This window comes from Protopterus annectens, chromosome 16.part0 (assembly GCF_019279795.1).
Source record: "Protopterus annectens isolate FY-2018-M chromosome 16.part0, PAN1.0, whole genome shotgun sequence".
Lineage (NCBI taxonomy): Eukaryota > Metazoa > Chordata > Ceratodontiformes > Protopteridae > Protopterus > Protopterus annectens.
Window position 1 is genome coordinate 380611541 of NC_056750.1, and position 15332 is coordinate 380626872.

The 15332-nt window shown below is 39.4% G+C and overlaps 1 protein-coding gene across 1 annotated transcript in view; it reads right to left on the reverse strand.

Moving 5' to 3' along the window:
- Positions 1-15332, reverse strand: part of CNTRL (centriolin) — a 4034091-nt gene that overhangs the window by 2124830 nt on the left and 1893929 nt on the right. The gene's annotated exons all lie outside the window — the stretch shown is intronic.

Consider the following 15332-nt stretch of genomic DNA (forward strand, 5'->3'; position numbering starts at 1 on the left):
CTCTTCTTTCCTTTGTCTCAAGTATTCCGTACAATAACCATCCTAAAACTTTTCTTTATCAAATTCACGTGTTCAGTTACTTAAAAGTGTGTCCCCTGTACCATGGCTATTTGCACTCTACATTTTTAATATAGTTCACTACTCTTTATTTATCTGTGAGACCAATGACATTTAAAGAAATTACAGAAAGCAACATGGTATTAAAAAGTCATTATTCCCACCTTTTATATATATAAAACACCTTTTTGTTAAATGTCTAGTTCCTGCATTTATATTACATGCATAAACCATTTGGCAGGTTGAAGTTTTATACAGTTGTTTCTTGTCATATCCATTTCAGGGTATGTCACATCTTACAAAACTTTTGTTTTATTGAAAGCCCTCAAGCAAAAAGAAAAAAAACAAACACACCTGAAATACCCCCTAAAACCTATTAATTTAATACTAACACACAAAACTATGCACATCTTCAAATATTTAAGTTTCACCCTCCTAACAGGAGCAAATGTCCCAAACTGACAGCTACACTCACAGATCTGAGTTAATCTAAAAGATAAGTTATCCATGCTAAGACGCATGGTATAGCCTGTGCTTCTACTAAGTGCTACCTGGTTTTGTCTTGTCTTTATAACTCTCCCAGCTGGGAAAACAACTGAATACTTTCAGAGAATATTATCTTGTAGCCAATTTCTCTTTATCAGATGGACTCCACGGAGACGTGAGGACCAGATACAGAACTGCTAGTAAGCATACATTTCTTTTCTAGAAAAAAGCCTTATAACACTCAATATTTAATTTTTTTTTCATTTACTTGCTTTCTCTTAAAACTTGTTACTAGATCAGTCTGAGGGCCTTAATCCAGTCATTCCCTCATGCAAGAATGAGAAAAAGCACATTAATTTTTCTTTTGTTATGCACTTTTAACCAGACTTTTTTTTTAACATTGCAGTGCCTACATTTCTTAAAACTGAACAAGGTGAAAGAGGGAAGAAGGGAGAAAGAAAAAAAAAACAGGAGCACCTGTTTACAATAGCATCCACATTCCACTTAAAAACAACTGAGAAAACTTTACTTTATAGGATGCAAAGAAAATTGCACACTATAAAAATAGTACTATTAAGAAAAAAATATATTTTTCTTTAGTTAGCTTTCTCCTTGCTCTTCCCCTCCCCAACTACTTTTCTGAACATTAAGGGCATCAAGTAGTGCATATACTTTACAGTCCCCCACAATTCCAACAAAGTCAAAAAAGTCCAGTATTTACAAATTCTCTTGTTCTGTCATATTTCACAAATATAATTATTGCTTGGCAATCCCATATCTGTCAATTTCCAAGTTGATGGTTTTATTCCTGTACATCTCCAGCTCCCAAATCTGGTCTCTGCTTCATTTCCAACTTATTCTCAATTCTTCAAGTCAGCTCTCATGTTCCCTTCATTCTTTCTATCATTTCCTGTTCAAACACTAGAAAACATTTAATTGGCACAGTCTCTCTGTGGTCTTTATTATCAGAAGAACATGAATCAAAATCTCCTGTTTCACAGCTCCCTTTTTGTTAGACAAACTTTTGTATTTCCTTCTTAACATGTACTTCATCAAAAAATTATTTGTCCCTACAGGAAGGAATATTTTGAAGATAGCTGGGTACAGCAGTTTGAATCTCACACCTGCATCTCAACATTTCCTGAATAGTGGAATAAATGAATTCATCTTCTGCCTGATGTACGAGTAATTATTCTTCAAAAACACTCTTATCTCCCACTTTTAATACTTTGTCCTTCTACCACAGTTTTGTCAGAAACAACTCCTTCTGTTGGTACGATTGCATCTTTACTATTAAAGGTCTAGGTTGCTTTCTCACGGCCAAGTTTGGAGCATACACACAATGTGCCCTTTCAATTAACAACTGCTGTGGAATACTAGTCCAGTTGCTTATTTGTGCTTACATAAAATTAATACAGTCTGTTCCTTCTAGATTCTCTGATACAGCTAAAAACCTCTGGTTTTCCCTATGTGCTCTGTCCTCTATTAGTTGCTGGTTGGCCTTTCTCTGTCTTGAGATACAAAAAAGTTGCATCACAAAATCAGTCGAATGCTGACACGCAATGCACCTGCTGTGACTGTAAAGTCTGATTTTCTTGACCAACAGACTCTCCTCCTATATCTCCTCTCTCTTCTTCTCACTCATCTGGCTACCTGTCTTGCCATCCAGTCTTCAAGTAATATGGTATGCTGCTATGGCTTCCCAGCTTGCTGAACTGATGTCACCTGCCATCATATTATGTTTGCAGACATCTTTGCAGCACAGAATGGGCCTCCCTATGAGTCTAGAACTGATGGCAAGCTAGCCATACAGAAGGTCTTTGGGGATTCAACCATCCTGCATACGGCTGACTTGAACAAGACAGTATAAGCATCTTTGGGAGAGCAGGGCAAACACTTAATATCCCTGCCTGCTCTAGGGTGTTCTTGTTTGGAATGTGGTCCTACCAAGTGATGCCCAGAATCCTTCTGAGGCAATGTAGATGAAATATGTTGAGTCTGCATTCTTGACAGGAGTAAAGGGTTCATGTTTCACGACCATAGAGCAGCATGCTAAGCACACATGCTTGGCACTTTTTCATCTTGGTATTGATGATCAATTTGGAGTTGGACCAGACCCTCACTGTTAGGTGTGCCACTGCTGTTGCTGCCTTACCAATCCGGGTATTCAGCTTGGCATTCAGAGAGAGGTTACTGGTGATGGTGGAGTGCAAGTAAGTGATTTCCTTCACCACCTCGAGTGTGTGATCGCAAATGAAGATGCAGTGGGGAGAGGGGTACTGCTGACATCCTGCCCTATAATGCTGTTCTTCTTGAGACTGATTGTAAGGCCAAACTCTTTGCAAGTACCAGCAAAAGAGCTTATGATGCACTGTAATGCTTTTCAGTGTGAGCACTCAAGGCAATGCCATCTGCAAACAACTCTCTGTTCAGTACTGTCTACACCTTTGTCTTCGCTTGAAGGAGGGTGAAGTTGAAGAGATTAATAACACTTCTAGTCTGGTAGCATACACTGTTTTTGGACTCATTAAAGACATGAGACAGTAGAAGAGAGAAAAAGATGCAAGAGAATGTAGGAGCAAGTACACACCCTTGCTTCACTCCACTCCAGATTGGGAATGGACCAGAGTAGGAGCCATCATATTATAAGATGTCCTCGTGGAAAGATATAATCATACTCAGGAGTTTTGGGGGGGACATCCAAGCCTCTGTAGCAAGGGGAAGAGGTCTGTCCTGCTGACCAAATTAAACGCCTTGGTTAGATCAATGAAGTCAATGTACAATGGTTTCCTTTACTTGCGACATTTTTCTTGCAGCTGCCTTAGTGAGAAGATCATATCGATCATGGACCTTCCCACTCTGAATTCACAGTGCACCTCAGGGTAAACACATTCCACGAATAATTGCAGTCTGTTCAAAACTACAAGGGCAATGGATTTCCCAACAATGCTGAGGAGGGATATTCTTCAGTAGCTGTTGCAATCAGTTCAGTCTCCTTTGTTCTTATACGGCATGACGATGTTAACATCACACATATCCTGGGGCACTGCTCCTTCCTGTCAACATTGTAACAGGAGCTAATGCAGGTGGTTGAGGACAACACAATTCTTGTTGGCCTTGACGAGCTTGGGGGGGGGGGTGCCATCTTTTCCTGGAGCTTTACTACAAGAAAGGGAGTCGATGGCTTTGCTGAGCTCTTCTACAGAGGGTGGATAATCAAGCTCTTCCATGACAGGGAGGGAGACTGTGTTTTCAACTGCTGCATCAGCGATAATGACTGTCGCCTTTCAAGTAATGCTCTACCCATCTCTCTGTTTGCCTCAGTCTGTAATAATTTCACCTAAGGCAGACTTTAGAGGTGTAATCCTGACTGTGCTGGGGCCGAAGGCTTTCTTTATGCCCTCATACATGGCATGGATGTTACCACAGTTAGTGGTAAGCCGGATGCTATGACAGAGGTTCAGTCAGTAGTCATTGGCACACTGTCGAGTAATCCGCTGGGTGTCATTTCTGGCCTTCCTGAATGCAGCTAGAGTTGCCTCTGAAGGCTCCCTCTTGTAGCTGAGCAGTGCTGCTCACTTGACTGTGAGTGCTGGGTCAATCACAGCAATTCCTGCTTCAAACCAGTCTGTGTTCTACCTCACTCTTTTACCGAAGGTATTCATGGTGGTGCTGTAGATGGTCTTCTGTCCTCAAATTCTATTATTTATTGAAACATCTCTTCTTAAGCAGTCTCATATTCAGCCAAACTTTTCTTCATTTCGACCTCTGGCTTTTGCAGTTTTATCACCTCATTCGAATATCTCTTTAAAGTGGCTTGCATTTTTTTCCAGCATTCTGTTGTTTGAGTTGATATATTCCATCAGTGTTTCATTTATTTTAACCAGGTCTGTGTGCAGTTGTCTTATGCTTTCCTCTAGGTTACTGGAAGTTTTGCCTGGAGCTTGCACTGCTTTTTGCTGAACAGCTATAGTACTTTTTCCAGTTGGTGATTTTTCCTGACCTTTTATATCTGATTTTCTTTCAGGTCCTCTGTATTTCTTTTTTCCTGGCATCCAGGCAGTGCACTTAATGGCCAGTTACTGAAATTTACCCACAGATTCAAAGTCCACTGGCCTTCTCTGTGGAGTTTCTGTTTTCACACTGGGAGAGCTAGAATTAAGTTGTTACTCAAAGTGCAGCCATCTTTGAAGTCCAAGGCTGGCCTCCTGTTGACTCCATGTACCTTAAAAGAAATAGCCAGCACACAAAACCCACGTGTAGCCTTCCAGCAAAAAGGTTTTATTCCATGAAGACTGAAAAAATAATTAGACCGGTGAGGTCATACCGGTTTCGGCAAAAGCCTTCCTCAGCAACCACATATCAAAAAATATATATGTATGAACTATTAATTCACAAGCCCTTATATGCAATATGGTAGCGCCCTCTACTGAATAAAAAATATATTGCAAATTATATGACAAATATAACAAAATATTTCAATATCACAAAATATCTGTATGTATAGGAATTCATAATAGATATAAAATAATGATTCATTGCAAAATATTTCAGAATTAGTCATTCAACCCAGGTGAAAATAAGGCTCCCAATTTAATTATCCACATTTTTTCTTTGTTCATTAATAGTTCATGTAATACATGAACCTCATTATTCCTGAACCTGATACGGTCAATGACCATGAAGCTAAAAATCCCTGTTGAATGTTTGGGTATACGTTTATATAAAGAACTCGAACCTTTCTTATTTCTAATGTCACTTAAATGTTCACCGACCCTTATTTTAAAGGGTCGGGAAGTTTGTCCCACATAAAATGACCGACAGCTACATTGGGCTAAATAAATAACCCAACTGGTACTGCAATTAGCAAAAAATGAAACATTATAAACATGTGGAGAATTGTGAGAAGTGAAACTGTCTGACTTTAGCACCCTCGGACAATATGAGCAATGGCCACATGGATAGCAACCCAGTGTAAATTGTCCAGTTATTGTTGTTTGTACAGTTGAATTGGGAAAATGGTTATATATACCCTTTTGTAATGACTAAATAAGAATCCCAATGACCACGCCTTCAGAAAGGAATAAGAACACCGATCCTTGATATAATTATTTAATGTGTCACCTGACTATAATAAATGCCAATGTCTTTGAATGATGTTCATAAAACTCCTGGCGTTTCTGCCATAACTAGTAACCAGTCTAGGCTCCTGAGATTTATCTGTACCCTTAGCATGATATAACAACTGTGACCTATCTTGTTGATTAGCAAACTGACTGGCCCTATTAATATCACCCGCTTGATATCCCCTGTTCTTAAATCTGGATATTAATTCCTGTCGATGATAGGTGTACATGGAGGAATCAGAACAAATTCTCCTAATACAGAGAAATTGTGATTTGGGGATATTCTTGATGACATGTTGCGGGTGGAAGCTTGTAGCATGAAGCAGGGTGCTGAACTGAGGAAACTTTCTAAATACCTCACTCTCCAAAGTGACCAATTCCGTTCTCCTAATAGACACATCCAGAAAAATGATTTCCGACTTATCAAGTTAACTTGAATTCCACACCCCACTTGTTACAATACACATACTCCAGGAATTCAAACAAGTATTCCTCATCTGACCAATTGTGAAATATTTTGCAATGGATCATTATTTTATATCTATTATGAATTACTGTACATACAGATATTTTGTGATATTGAAATATTTTGTTATATTTGTCATATAATTTGTAATATATTTTTTATTCACTAGAGTGCGCTACCATATTGCATATAATGGCGTGTGAATTAATAGTTCATACATACTGCAGTGGTGGTGCTGCGGTAGCGTTGTCGCCTCACAGTTAGACGTTGCACGTTCGATTTTCAGTTAAAGCATCTTCTGTGTGTTGACATGCGTGAATGGGCATTCCTTTGTTGAAGGTTGTGCGTTAGGCCCGGCAAGCCAGCACGTAAAAATCTACTGCCAATCATTAGTGGTCTGGAGGTCCGCTGTGGCGACCCCTAACCGGGAAAAGCCGAAAGACAGAAGACATATATTTTTTGATATGTGGTTGCTGAGGAAGGCTTTTGCTGAAACCGGTATGACCTCACTGGTCTAATTATTTTTTCAGTCTTCATGGAATAAAACCTTTTTGCTGGAAGGCTACACGTGGATTTTGGGTGCTGGGTCTTTCTTTTTTGGTTTGTTCAAATGGTACAGCCATGCACCAGCCATACATGCAGGTACTTTGTTTGCTGTCCATGTACCTTAAGCCAGCCACCCCTGACAATGCCCACCCACCCCAAGGAGGAGGTATCTGTGGTTACCACTGCTGTAGAAGTGGCAACATCACCAGCTATGAAATACTTAAGTGGTATCATGAAAGGAGACCTTTGAGGACAGTAGTTCTGAGCAAAGGCCTAGACCTTGAGATAAGGTTGAATTTGTAATGTCTGGCCGTTATGTATTGTAGACCAGGTTGCTACACACAAACTTCATCAACTGACAAATGCCTAAAAGAAAGATACAGAGGTAGCAATAGACATCAAAGAATGAGCTTTGGGTCTCTGCACACAAAAGTCAATTGTGTGCAAAACAGACAAAGGAAATACCATCAGAAAGACAGCTTAATAGAGCAACTTTCACAACTTTAGAACCAAACTTGTTTGCTTCAAAAGACACACAGAGCTGAGAATCTTTCCTAAGGGTTTAGTCCTGAGTAGAGAACATCTCAACTGTCTGTAAACAACCAAAATGTGAAGGATGCATAGTTCCATGCTGGAGTGGTATGGAAAAAAAACAGGCAGATGGAGAGGTTGGCTCAGGTTTGAATCAGATGTCACTCTGGTGACAAAGGATGTATATGTAAGCAGTGAAATTTTATCATTATGTAAAACTAAGCAAGGAAAAGTAAAACACAAAGCATTTAACTCCAATACCTTTCTGGCTGAATTTATTGCCATCACAAATAAAGTTTTCCATGAAATAGACCTTAGGGTGGGAAATGCTTGCTCAAACGTATACATTATCAATGTTTCCAAGACAAAATTGAGGTTCAGCATGGGTACAGGTTCTCTAATCAGTAGAATAAGAAAGACCCTACACAGTCTGTAAGAGGGTAAGGAATGGAAGTCACATCCACTGTGAAAATTAGAGATTGCAGTTAGCTGTCATTTAATCATGGAATAACTCAAACTAAATGTGAGAAAAAGTAAAACATCAGGAACGCACGCATTAAGGGGTCTATCCCTTGTGCGGCTGCCCAGAGAGATAAACGTTTCCATTTGCTGTGATAAATCTTATGAATAAACTCCTTTTGGGATATGGATAAGACATAAATAACATCCTGGAACAGAAAAATGTCACTGGTCACAGGAATTGGAGACACCATGCAGTTAACTTGAGGTTCTGTGGATCTCAGTGAGACGAGACAAACTGGTATGAAAGGAGATCATCCTTGAGATCCAAGAACCAGAGTGTCTCTCTGCTGTGAGGCTTTAACAAGGGAAACCAGATTTGCATGGGTCAGTAAGGCACAATGAGGATGACTATGGCTTTGCATTTTGTCACTTTCTGCAAAACGCTGTGCAATAGGGGCAGAGGAGGGAATGTGTAAAGCAACCCATAAGGCTACTGTTCTACTATAACATCTCTTGTGAACTGTTCATTCAGGGTAATCAAGGAAAAGATGTTGCTGCACTTCGTGATGGTTGAGAATGCAAATATGCTGCAGCAAGGCTGGCCTCAGTGCTTTAATATCTACTGTGCTGCCCACTGGATTGCCAGACCTCTCATGAGGCATCAGAATCAACTTACTGAGCCCATTGGCAAAAAGTTGGTCCTTCTGGGATTGTGCATTGCTATCAGGAAGTGATATGAAGCAATCACCCAATGCCACACTCTCAGGACTTCTCTACATAAGAGGTAGGACTCAGATCCTCCTTGCTTGTTGACATATATCACAGTCATGTTTCTGATTTTTATAGAAATCACCCCCTGCAATGCGATGTGGGGTGCTCTCATCTCCAGGACTGTGATGTGACAGATGGCTTCCTGCTGACTCCATGTATCTTGGACTGTCCTCCCCTGACAATGCCCCCTCACCCCATCCCAAGCAGGAGGAGTTAGTGGTTACCACAACTGCAGGACGTAGCAAAACAAATGGTCTTCCAGGAAGAATGAATGAGAAAGTTAACCACCAAAGTATCTGAACTTTGCATAGATAGGTGAAGGATAGTCTGAAACTTGAGATCACAGAGCTCTGAGTAGCCACTGAGGTATTCTTATGTGAAACTGAGCAAACTGCACCATTGCTATGAAGGAAGCCACTAACCCTACCAGTTGGAGACCCAGGATCACTGGTGGAGAATGGAACCAAAAAATTTTAGCTGAGTTTCTTAAGTTTTGAACCCTCTCCATACGCAAAGAAACTATGCACATTGTTGTGTCCAAGTGGCATCCTACTAATTGAATTACCTAAATTGGCTACAGATTTGATTTTTCATAGTTTACTGATATGCCCCGGACAGACAAAGCTGAAGCATGCAATCCCTGTCACACTCAAGACTTATTTTTATTGTGGCAACAAGTAATCAAACACATGAATTCCTTGTAATCAGAGATGAGTTGTGACCACTGCCGTGCATTTGCTGAACACCTAGGGAGTTGTGGTGAGAGTGAAGGCTAGGGCTTTGAAATGAAACTGACTAGCTCACAGATGGAAGTATAAGTATCTCCTAGATGCTTTAACTATTTTTATATGAAGATAAGCATCCTGGAGATCTGCAGAGCACATCCAATCATTTGCTTGTAAACAATGAAAAATTGTTTGTAACATGACCGCCCTGAGCGGAGTATTGTTTAAGTAGGTGTTTGATAGCTGAGGTCCAAAATTGTTCTGAGGTCCTTGTTCTTGTTTGGTGGATGAAGAGAGGCTGTATCATCTGTCAACTCTTTCTTTGCTGCTGCAATACAATCCACCAGAGCACCCATGGACAAAAAACATCTGTCCTTGGGAGTTGTAAGGACTTCATCAGACTTCTGGCTTCGGCTACGCCTTCCTGGAAGCCAAGTCAACCAGGCAGTCCGCAGAAGGAACCATCTAATAAGAGGAGGGGTCTGAACAACAGATCTCAAAAAGGACCTCCTCATCCTGACAGAGTGGGTCTTTTGGGCAAGCTCCCCTCTGACACAAAAATTCAAGAGTCTTGCTAAAGTTGGCATGTTCTGGTAGGGATAAGGGGAGCCCTCACTATTATTCAAGCCAGGGTCCTAAGTGGCAGACTCTCTAGGAGATTTGATGTGGCTCCTCTTGCATATCGTCTTTCTTGGCATGGTGGCAGGGGATGAATCTGACTCCTCACAAGACTGTCTCTGGGACGATTTTTAAGGCCATTCTTTCAGTTCTGACTCTGGGAAGCATGGCAGTGCAGGGCAGAGAAGGACAAGTGTCCTCGAAAGGAACAGACATCAATGACGTCTGAAAGTATGTTCTCAGAGGAGACGCTATAATCCTCCCTTTACTTCAAATGTTGATCCCCTCCCCATCAATCAGATCTATGGATGAAGTGTGAGGCACTGATAAAGACATCCTTGAAGCTGGCAGAGTGGAGAGTTTTTAGGACAGAATTGGTGATGAAGCTCCTGACACAGCAAAGGAAGCCATACACGATGGAACAAAGGGTAATGCAAAAGATCTGGCATCAAGGCACTGGTCCTGTGGCCCACACTACTCAGAAGGTCTTGGAGTCAAGTGCTTCAAATTTGAAATCCTGATGGAACAGACTCCAGGAGAAGCCTCTGTTTAGAAGCCACAAATGCAGAATCATGGAGAAGGAAAGGAGCAAAAATGGGAGATGAAGGGCCTGCTCCACCTGCCCTTAAGACTTGGGGGAAGGCCCTCATCAAAAAATCCCACTCAAACTCTGAAGAGTTCCTAAAGGACCTGAAGGAGCATAGCAAAGAAGTTGAAGGAGGTCGATACTGGAAATGACATAGCTTCCTCTAGGATGAAGTCTGGCTCAGTAATCTTTCTGGAGACCTGTCTGGTATAACTACTCACTCCAAAGTGGACAGAGCTGAAGAAGAAGACTTTGTAGGTGTCACAGTGAATTCCAAATGTAGTTTAGCAACCTTGGGAGCCAATGAGATAGCCATATCTTTGGGCTTTCTCTTCTTTGAATCATTTTCTTTATTTGTTTAACATTTTCCCTCTTCTTGTCCTTACTGGGCTTGTCAGCCTAAAGATCCAGAGGCAACAACCCTTCGATAATCAGTTTGTTCATGTCATCTGACAATCCACAAGGACAAAAGACTTTGCAGACTGAAAAGTCTGCTGACAGGTGATCTCTCCTCAGGGATACCAAGCACAACTCGTGTGTTCTGGAGTAGAATTTTGTGTCCACACACTTTAAGCATTTCCGAAAGGTCTTCTCTCTATCTTTTTCCATGACAGTCAAGAAAAGGGTGAAGACGCACACAGACAAAGCCTGACCACACCTAACTCAAATACTAATAGAAACTATCTAACAGCTATTATAGATATTTTTGTTTTAAACAAGAACAAGGCAAGGAAAGTACTGACAGGCTATAGAGGCCTAGATGACAGTAAAATGGGAAATATAAGGAGAAAAATACAAGAATGAGCTCAGAAAAGTGACTTAGACTTACTATAGGTTGCAAGCAAAAAAAAATTAGAATGTATGTATATATATATATATATATATATATATATATATATATATATATATATATATATAAATAAAACAGGGGAATCACTTTGCTTAGCAAAGTGAGATTTGCATCCAAATGCTTTGGCAGTAAATGAAATCTGAGGTAACTTCATTCACAAGTCCATTATGAGAGTAACAAAAAAAATAAAGGAGTTTGAGTCTGGAGTACTAGTTTTGAAAAATCAAATCCAACAAGTGGCCCAAAGACCCATCAGCCAGATTGCATAGATGGGATGAACAGAATCCATCAAAAATCTTTATTCACAACATACCAGTGAGTTTTAAAGTAAAGGATATGAGGAAAGGAGGAAATTGCTGTTACATATTTGCAGGATATTTTTTAAAAATTAGTTAGCTATTTATTTCCACCTCAAATTCACTGTAAAATATACTGTATCTTTTAAAAACACACACAAAAAAACGGAGACAGGCACAGAATGAATACAACATAAATATTCCTTTATAATAAAAATATTAATGCTTTGTTTTTCAAGCATTGCTATATAGATTCTGAATACTCAAAATCTGAATTACCTTATGAACTTATGTAAAATATTTTTTTTTATTTTTCACAATGACAAATTCTGGACAATGGAAGACAAAAAGAACAGTTATGCAAGAAGTAAAGGAGTGAAGTATCTTCCTTTTTAACTGAAGTAGAAGTGGATGAACAAGTGGCAGGTATAAATAATTTTAAAAGGCTTAATAGCTTTAAACAGCCCTTGAAATGAGGCAGTTGTAAAGATAATGTTGTACATGCATGCTTTGAAGTCTGCAATGGTCTATCAATACAGCATGGCATTTTGTAAAGACTCTCTGAGCTGCAGAAAGCCCAAGAGGCAAAGAAACTAAGACTGTAATCTCAATACAGGGAATCTTAAAAACTATATGTGCCTTTAATAAATAGAAATATGTAAGTTAAGTACCCTTCAGATCCACAGTAAGCAGAAAGACTTGAGGAGAATGAAAAGGAAGAGTGTTTCCTCAAATGCAAAAATTAAACCACTCATCTTTGTTATCCTTCTGACTGGAAGGGGTAGGAGGTGAACAGAGGTTTGGTTTGCTGAGTATGTTTCTAAAGAGTGTCCAGAATTATAATCTTCAGAGTTAGAGTCATAAGCCTAACCTCTATAAGTGAGCCTTGGATGTCCTACTTGACTAAAATCTGATGACTACCTCCTTCAACCTCTGATGAAATAATTCTTGGTTTTTCTCTTTCCAGCAGAGTCAGCAGCACATTTGTGTTAGTCAGATGTATAATTATCCTGAGCCATAGCGGCCTTCAGAAGGGATGCACTAGAGGGCCCAGGAAAAATGGAGACAGGGAGCTGCAAATCTACCTCAGCAGAGTTGTCAGTCACAGATCAAATGAGAGAGGAGCACATGCAGTTGTCATTAATTACCTCTCTCTATTTTTTTATTTTATTTTTTTTACCTGAGAGGGAGGGTCTACTTAAAAGGAAGCTTATGACAATACTCAAGTGTCAAGTCCTAACGACATCTCTTCTCTAGATAAATGCATCAGAAATTTAACCAACTTCTAATGGTTTTCAGGGAGGGGGGAGTGACTGATAAATGCTACACAACTTAAAGTTGTTTTTAGTTCCTAAACAGAACAAACAACTAGTGTGGGAGTCCTTGTATGAAATTTGGTATTATTAGTCATGCTTTCCTTTTCTGACACACACAACAAGCTTTTTCACAAAAAACTGTAAACAGGAAGGGCCTCCAAAGTGATACTTATCTGCCTAAAAGCCTTCACTGAAACAAACCACATGGAAAAACAAGCACACCACTGCTCAAGAGAGTCTGCATTTAAAGACAAGCTGCAAAAAAGTTCTGAAGTTTGTTGTGTCCACATATACCCATTATACAGGCATGTCTTCTCATGCAAAGGATGGGCTGTGTGTGATGAAGATGCCTGAAGCTTTACTCCTGGCTCAGAATAAGGTATCCTTGGCAGGATCTGTCCCATATGTAACAGATGGTTCAACAGTGATCTTCTGAAGAATATCAGTAGCTGCATCTTTTGGCTTTTCCCGGTTAGGGGCCGCCACAGCGGAACTCTGATCCGCTAATGACTGGCAGTGGATTTTTACCATGCCGAGTTGCCAGCCTGACGCCCAACCTTCAAAGAAGGCACACCCATCCATGGACGCACCTACCTGCATGTCTTTAGACGTCACTTGGCCGTGGGGAGGACATGCAGACTCCATACAGAAGGCACTCCAGCAGAGAATCGAACGGAGAACCTCTTGCTGTAAGGAGACAATGTTAACCACTGCACCAACGTGGCTACCATATATTTGGCATTATCCTTTAGTTGTGATGGGCCTGCCCCAATAATAATGGGACTCACATTTACATATTTTGAAATTACAGTAGAGAGACAAAGAAGAGTTTGCTTTTGACAAAAGATGCAAAACTTTATTTCTGTGACTTTTACACCATGAAGACTTGAAAACCTGAATTTTTGGTTTTGTTTTATTTTTTTTTACTACAGCCTCCGAAGTACACACTGTATCTTATTTTTTTAATACTAATTCAAGGTTTATGCCTTTTATACAAAAGACTTTTTGCACTGACAAAACATTTTAACTGCTTCACTATGAACAAAACTAATGCCATTTTGTTTGGTAAGCTGAACAGTTAAGGAAATATGTAAACATCAGAAATTGTGTTTGCACCAACACTATCACACAAAAACAAAATTACTGAATGATGTGGTGTTTGGAAGAAGCTTAACTCACTAACATATTAAGAAAGCCCATCAACTCAAGGTACCTGTGCTAGCCAATGGTTGCCACTAAGTATTCTTATTAGCATCTTAAGGAAAAACACTCCCTGGAAATAAAGATTCAAAACGCAATGATGAACACTTGAAATCAGAATCTGACTGATTCTCTTGTACACTCCTTCTACCCTTAAACGTAATTATTTAAAAACAGAATTTTAATCACAGCACAGTGAATGCAAAAACCATACCAATGACGTCGTAAAACAAGTTTCATAACACAATGGCAGCTATGGCATCCAATAAAATGTTACAGCATGCACTGGGTCTGGGTCATTCACAAACATAACATTAAAACAAACTTACATCAAAAACAAATTCCACACATCCTCAAACAATGCCTAATAAAATTTGTAGATGTATTACCTAAACTCCTAAACATGAACACCACTGTAAAACAGTGAAAAAAGCAAAATTATTCTGTGTTCAACAAAGGGCTGACTTTCTCCAAAGAGCCCAAATATAAAAATTCTGAGTCAGCCAGAACTTTTCTCCCCTAGCAGTTAAAAGAATTAGACAACTTTCCTCTCACATCCTTTATAAACTACTAACACCCATCCTCATACTACGACACCCTGAAACTAAACTCTGTTAAACAGATCACTACTTCTCTATACTAGGTCCAAAACTCTGGGAAAGTATTTCCCTCACAAATAAGACACTGCATCCTAACCTAAATGTAGGAGTCAACTAAAGGAGTACCTCTTCTCATTAAACAAATGTCATTGCCACTCATCCAACCATATCACCTACAGCGCTGTTGCTTTCTCCTACTAGTAACATTCTTACTATTTCTTATATGGCACATTCTATTGCACCTACCTACACTTCTCATTCACATATTTTGCTTAAAATATCTTCTCATTCCAACTACTCACAAACGCTAACATCAATGACACCGCTAATTCCCACTTAGCACACAGTTGTAATTAAAACACAGATACCTCACTTTCTAAATATGACTTGTCTTGATTTATTGTAAACAATGTATATTACAGTTGTATAACTCTACATTTTTTGTTAGCTCATAAAGGTATTTTACAGATGTGTAATTTCATTATACTCTTGCTATCTCTTACAAAATGTAATTCTGACTTCCTTTGTATTTCCTAAGTTAAGAATGAAATGGTTACTTGTAATCAGTGTTCTACCCCAGTAAACAAGTTTTAAATAAAATAAATAACATGTCCTATGAAACAACATCAAGTACACTGTTAATGCCTTTAGCAAAATAAAGTAAATATATTTATAACCGATTTTGTCATCTTATCTT